Below are 6,241 nucleotides of genomic sequence, written 5' to 3'. Positions count from 1 at the left end.
GCAGGCGTTTTGAAAGAAAGCCCCAAAGTCAAGGATTTGAGCTGAAGCTTGTGCCTTTCCTTTTTTTGCCTTGTAATCATCTGCAGATGGGAACCACTGACTTGACCAGGGCCCTTCCTGATCTCAGTGCTCAGCCCAGGGTGTCTGTACCACCGCAGACCCTCCAGTCTTCCCAGAACTGTCATTACGGCAAAGGAGAGAAACCTCCGAGCAGAATCAGGTCCACCTGGGCAGGGTCCTGGCGAAGAGAGACCCAATGGAGGTTAAAGGTCTACTTCTTAATAGCACGTAAGGGATTTGGAATTGCGAAAGGCAATACTAAGATTGATTTCCTTGCAAAGTGCCTTTTTCGTAAATGCTATCTTTGGGTGCTTAAGTGGATAATCTTTATTTTCAGGAACTTTTATGAGGGAATTGGATTTGAGTCTCTTAAATGCCGAAGTTCCATTTATTGAAACCCTTGTTGGTCTCCCGTGGCCCAACATTTTGGTCTCCTCTAAAGTTATTGCCAGCTTTAGATTTCCCAAATAAAAACCCAGGCATCTATTGAGAGGTGTGACTGAGAGAGAATGTTTAGAAACCAGGGGTCAGCCCAAAGAGATTGAACATCTCACAAGATGAGAGCCAAGGGCTCAGCCTTCTTGGCTGTAGATCATCTTCCATTCCATTCAAGGAGGTTTTGACTTAACCATCACTTTCCAGAACTGCAGAATCAACAAGCTTCTGACTCTGCTGGGGGTCAAGGAATGAAGGTTCTGAAGAGCTGGGATTGGAAACTAGTTGTCCTGGTTCACCCATTACACCTTCTGAATCCACCATGTCAGAAAAGAAGAGTTATGCCAACTCACTTTCTTCCATGTAGCTCCCAGGTGGTGCCAGAGTAAGGATCTGGGGGAGTCAGAGGAGGATGGAGAAAGAAAGAGAGAACACTTTTTCCTATGGGGTATAGTTAGAAATTCTAACATTGATCTCTTAGCCCTGTCCTATTACCACCAGTGACACCTAAGCCTCAAGCTTGTTAAATGTTCATCTGAATTCAACTGTGGACACATCCTTCCCCTGCCTTTGCTCAGGAGTGCTGCAAGCAGAGAAATGACTCGAGAGCAGACTCAAGGAGTCTGATGATGGAAGAAGTGGCTCCTGGCTCAGAAGTGTTTGGGTACCAGATGTCCTGAACTTCTTTGAAATGACCGTAGTCTCTTCTGGTTGGTAGGTGGGAATGACACAGCAGTTCAGTCAGCTGGATTAACTTGGGAAGACAGGGTGCCTGAGAAGGGTCTGTTCCCTGACTTTACCCAGGTAATAATGGGACAATGGAGGATGTACCGAGATGCTTCTAAAACCCACTACTCAATGCATTCAAGATAATTCACTCTATAAAAGGTAGATCTGGAACAAAGGTACCAATGACTTTTGTCACCAAATTGTAAAGTTCTAGGAAAATGATAAAAATGGGGAATATGGTCTTGCTACCCCTTCTGGGTCCACCCTCCTAGAAGACTATCCAATAGGCCTATCCCTACATATCCCATCTTTCCCTCTTTGAAGGTCTGACCTCTGTCAAATGCTAAACCACAGATACTGTCTTTGGTCTCCAAAATCACCCAGTCACTCCCCACTTGCCAGTTTTAACCTCTAGGTATGCATTCTTGCTTTTCCAGTTTTTTCAAGTTCTATTTGGCTGTACCTCACTTCTGGATGCTAACCAACTTCAGCATTTCCCTATTCTTTGTTGATAATCAGCATGGATAACTTTCCCAGGATCAATTTTCACTTCTTCATATTCCTTTCTGATAGTGTCCAAAAGGCCCTTGCACGATGATCCAGATGAGAGGCATGTCTCTTCAGCCTGCGTCTGCACTAGGGGAGCAGGATAGATCTTCTTGTTCAAGATCATTTTGCTTAAAGTGAACTCTTCTGGAATCTTTTTTCTTTGGCTGCTACAGTTCAGTACTGGCATTCTGCTGTGCTAGATGCTGAGGATACACAGGTGGACAAGACAAACCTCCCAGCTTTCAGGAAGCCTACAGTCTGGTGGAAGAGAAAGAGTAGTAAAATTATAGTAGTCAAGATTCAGTTTCAGGGGAACCAGCAGTTAGCGTAATGGCTATGTCGCTGGACTCCCACGTAGTCGACCGCGGTTCGCGTCCGGGCCCGGTGGCTTAAAACTCACACTGGGCGCGTGTGCGTGCGTGCCCAAGATCCTGAGAGGAGAATGGAGGAGAAGAGATTGCGGCATGACCATTCCCCCTGGGGGGTGATTTCTCGCTTTCTGTCTCTATGTCTCTGTCTGGCGAGCGCACACACCCTATATCAAAAATCTCTCCAAAAAATAAAAAAAAAAAAAAGATTCAGTTTCAGGTAACAAGCTTGGCCAAAAACATAAAGGGGTGGGGTGGGCAGAAAATATTTTTTAAAGGTTTTTGCCATAGGGTGTATGCACTCAGCAAAGAGATACAGAGAGAGACAAAGAGAGGGGAAGTGAGAAATCCCCCCCAGGGGGATGGCCATGGCACAATCTCTTCTTCTCCATTTTCCTCTTGGGGGTTTAGGCATGCATGCACACATACTTGGCATGATTTTCAAGCCACTGAGTCCGGGTCTCAAGCTGTGTCCAGCACTTCCACCACCGCACCATCTGCTGGTCCCCAGAGATGAATTTATCAGTTCATTGCATCAAAGTCAAAGGTAAACTGGCTTCCAGTGTGTTATGATTCAGGGCTTCTAACAACGTCCTGAGGAACGGGTCCTCTCTCCCCTCTGCTTCCCTCTGTCTCAGCCTTACCCTCAGGCAGGCTCCCTCTCCATTACGTCCTCCGTGCCCACCCAGACGCTCCAGTCCTGCATCTAATACATTAGCAACCCCAAGAATATAACTTAGTCCCAGCAGCTCCTGCACAGTCTAGCGAAGTCCTCCTACTGGCCTGATGCAAGTCAAATGCCCACCCTTCAGCCAATGCCGTGCCCAGAAGAATGCTATGCTCTAATTGGCTAAGCCCAGGTCACATGCCCACTGAAATCCCATAGACTACAGTCAGACGAGGGACAGTCCTCTGTCAAAAAAACTGGGATTCCATGTCTAGAAAATAAAATATGTTTGGTAGATAAAAACAGGTGTCCACTCCATAGCCAAACCATACCTTATCAGCTGCATTGCTCGGCCATCAGCTGGCTAGCTTGACACCTGAACCAACCAAAATGTGGTTTGCACTAGTGCATTAACAGGACACTTCTTACTCATCACATATTTGAACCTCGATCTTGAATAAAAGCCCCAACGACATGTCTTCTACCCGTGACTTACGGTGAAAAGTCACAACTCCCAAACAGGACAATGGTGAGGAGATTTTGAGAAGAAAAAGGTACCTCTCAAAAGCCATATGCCACCAGCAGATCTTCTTCTGATTCTCAGAGCTTACCCCATTATGGCCACACTCTACTTATTTGGATCACTATTTTAATTGCATCATTAAAGGCAAACACAGCGGTTTGTACAGTAAAGACTGAAGTTTGCTGTTAAATCACAGAGTGTTTGTGTATTTCTGTGCACATTTGTGTCTCATTTTGAGCACAAACAACTCAGTTTGAATTGTTTCCCGTTTGCAAATATACCCCCTCTGTTTCCCACCTACCCTCACCCACCCTTGAGATTTTGAACCCATTCTGCAAAGATGAAAACGTTGCTACCACTTTTTCAAAGACTCCCCAGATCAGGGTTAAACTTGGAGCCATGCTTACAGAAAACCAATAGGTTAGCTAACTAAGCCATTTGGACTACATCAATTGTCCCAACTGCCACAACGTTGGCAATGTCCTGCCAAGGAATGACTCAACATTGTCAAGAATTCAGGAGCAGCTAAAAAAAAATTAAGAGAGGTCTACCTGCCAGCCGAGGATGAGTCACTCAACCTGGGAAATAATGTGCTGGCCTTAAAGGCAGTGGGCAAAAGGCACGAGGTTTGCGGAGTCACGCCCTCCCCCGACACTGAACCCGAGTACCCTGCAGCTCTCCAAAACCAGGGGCCTGGACTCTCCTGAGACCATAGGGGGTTGACTCCTACATCCTGGCTTCTCCTTCTGGGCGGGGGGGTGATACAAAAGAACCCCCTTCCTCAGGCAGCCGCACAGGACGGAAAACTTTCCATTTGGTGAACCAGACAGATCTCAGTTTAAGTCTTGGCTGTCTCATTTATTTGCTCAGTGACCGTGAACGTGTCTCTGTTTCCATATTATAAAAGAGACAGCAAAGCAACCTTCCACTTGGCTGTGATGGTCTAACAAACACTTAGTGAGTACCTACTCAGCGGCAGGTCCTGGGGGGACGAGGAGAGGAGGGGAGCCATATCGGTCCCTGTCAGCACAGAGCTAGGTTATACCATAGCGTACACAAATTAATTGCTCTTTAGGAAATGTTTAGTTGTAATGGGGCACAGGGCAGAGGAACGTCAAAACCTTACTGCTTTTCGGCCAGGAGGCATGATGGGAGGTGGGGGTGGGGGTTGAGGGTTCATGGAAGAGGGTCCTTAGAGGGTCCAAGCTGAAATTTGTAAATAGGAAACATAGTTTGTTGATAACCATATTGAGTGCTGACTTTTTAAAAAGAATTATTTAGTTTTACTTATTATTATTTTAATTTGTTATAGGGTACCTGTGCCCACCAGAGAGAGACAGAGAGAGAGAGAAAGAGAAAAAGCAAGCTGCCAGGTCTGGGACTCAAACCAGATTGGCTGTGTGAGAGGCCAGTGCCTTAACCACCATGTCACCTGCCGGCCCTGACTGCCGACTCTTGAATAGAAAACGTCTTCATCAAGGATTAGTTGAGAGATATTCAGAATCCTCTTAACCTTAAAACCATTCAAACAGAGGTAAATCTTCTCCCTAGCTGAGAGAGGTTATGTACCTTGCTTCAAGTCACACAGCTGGAAAGTGGTAGAGCTAGAGCCAGTTCTCGTGTCCGCCCAGTGCCGGGTCCTGTGCTGTCAATCTCCACACCCGCACCGCAGCATCTGCCTCTCCAGCTCCTGCAAAGGGCTGTGAGCCGTGCAAGCTCTCAAGGAGGCGGCACCTTTCCTGAGGCCCACGCAGTTGCTGGAGAAGACACTGAGCCCAAAGCCTGCTCTGAACAGTAGTCATTCGTTTATTCATTCAACAAATAGCTCTCACGCGCCAGGCAGTTTGAGCTTTGGAGAGCCAACACTGAACAAGATAGACCAAGATCTCTGCCCTCGTGAAACTTACGTCCTAGTAGAGCGGAGACACAGGAAATACATACATAAGACAAACGGATGGTAGGTTAGACAATCGTCGGAGCTGGGGAGGGGGCGAGGAAACGGAGGACAGAGAATTGCAATTTTAGACCGAGTGGCCAGGAGAGGCCTTGCAGGAAAGGGAGCAGTGGAAACAGACCATGTGAATAGCTGGAGGAAGACTGGAGGAGAAACAAGTCCACTGAAGGAGAGAGTCATTCCGTGAATCAGCTTCAGGCATGCCAAAGCAGACAGGGCGATGGTGGCCATGACAGTGTGCCTGGCAGGCCTCCAACAGCAAGCAGAGCTCACCAAGGCTCCCAGTGCCCGGCTCTGAATCCATCAGCGAATTCACCAACACCACATGTCCCATGGGTTGTTCCTGGCCAATGACAGAGCACAGCAGGGAGTCCCAGCCCTGGGAAACATCGGACTCCCCTGACAGCCAGCTTTGGCTCAAGGACTCCCGAGTGGCCTTGCTGAACCTTCCTTAGACTTCCGGGCAGCCAAGCATGCTTTTATCCAACCTTTCCTCTCTCTTTCCTTCTCTCAAGGTCAGACTTGCATTGCTTCTTCCAGCCTTTTTAAGCTCTCTCTCAGGGTGAACCAAAACACAACTAATTGTTTTGAAAAAGAATGAGAAATAAGTAGAAGAGAGGAAAGGAGAAAAGAAAACAATGGGTCCCTGGGTTTTCAGTAGGCTGTGCTCATGGAGCTAATCTCGAGTTCTCCTGCACTGCAAGCTCCTTGCTTGGCAAACTCATCCATTCGTAGGCTTTGTACTTTCTCTCCCTGGTTTGTTTTTGTCATTTACTAGTGGTGTTCCTTTTAAGTAAACGACAACAACGCAAGCTGCAGTGTTGTCTCAGCAGCCACCCTAAGGGGGCGAAGGCGCTCATCCACATCTCCACACACAGCGGAAGCCCTGATGACTGTCGCGGGGGGGTCAGAGGCCAGATGTGGTGGGGGGAGGAGGCCCGCCCAGGGGGGGGCCC

The 6,241-nt window shown here is 47.6% G+C and overlaps 1 long non-coding RNA gene across 1 annotated transcript in view; it reads right to left on the bottom strand.

Moving 5' to 3' along the window:
* Nucleotides 1–373: 373 nt before the first annotated feature.
* LOC102491499 (uncharacterized) overlaps nt 374–6,241 on the bottom strand; it is a 13,597-nt gene continuing 7,729 nt past the window's right edge. The window contains exons 2-3 of the long non-coding RNA XR_335808.1: nt 1,688–2,031; nt 374–888 (exon numbers count right to left, since the gene is read on the bottom strand). This is a non-coding gene — a long non-coding RNA (uncharacterized LOC102491499). The remainder of the gene's footprint in view (nt 889–1,687; nt 2,032–6,241) is intronic.

This window comes from Tupaia chinensis, unplaced genomic scaffold, assembly GCF_000334495.1.
Source record: "Tupaia chinensis unplaced genomic scaffold, TupChi_1.0 Scaffold000539_1, whole genome shotgun sequence".
In the NCBI taxonomy this organism is placed as follows: domain Eukaryota; kingdom Metazoa; phylum Chordata; class Mammalia; order Scandentia; family Tupaiidae; genus Tupaia; species Tupaia belangeri.
Note: the sequence above shows the minus strand (reverse complement) of the source record. Positions and strands in the feature narration are given on the sequence as shown.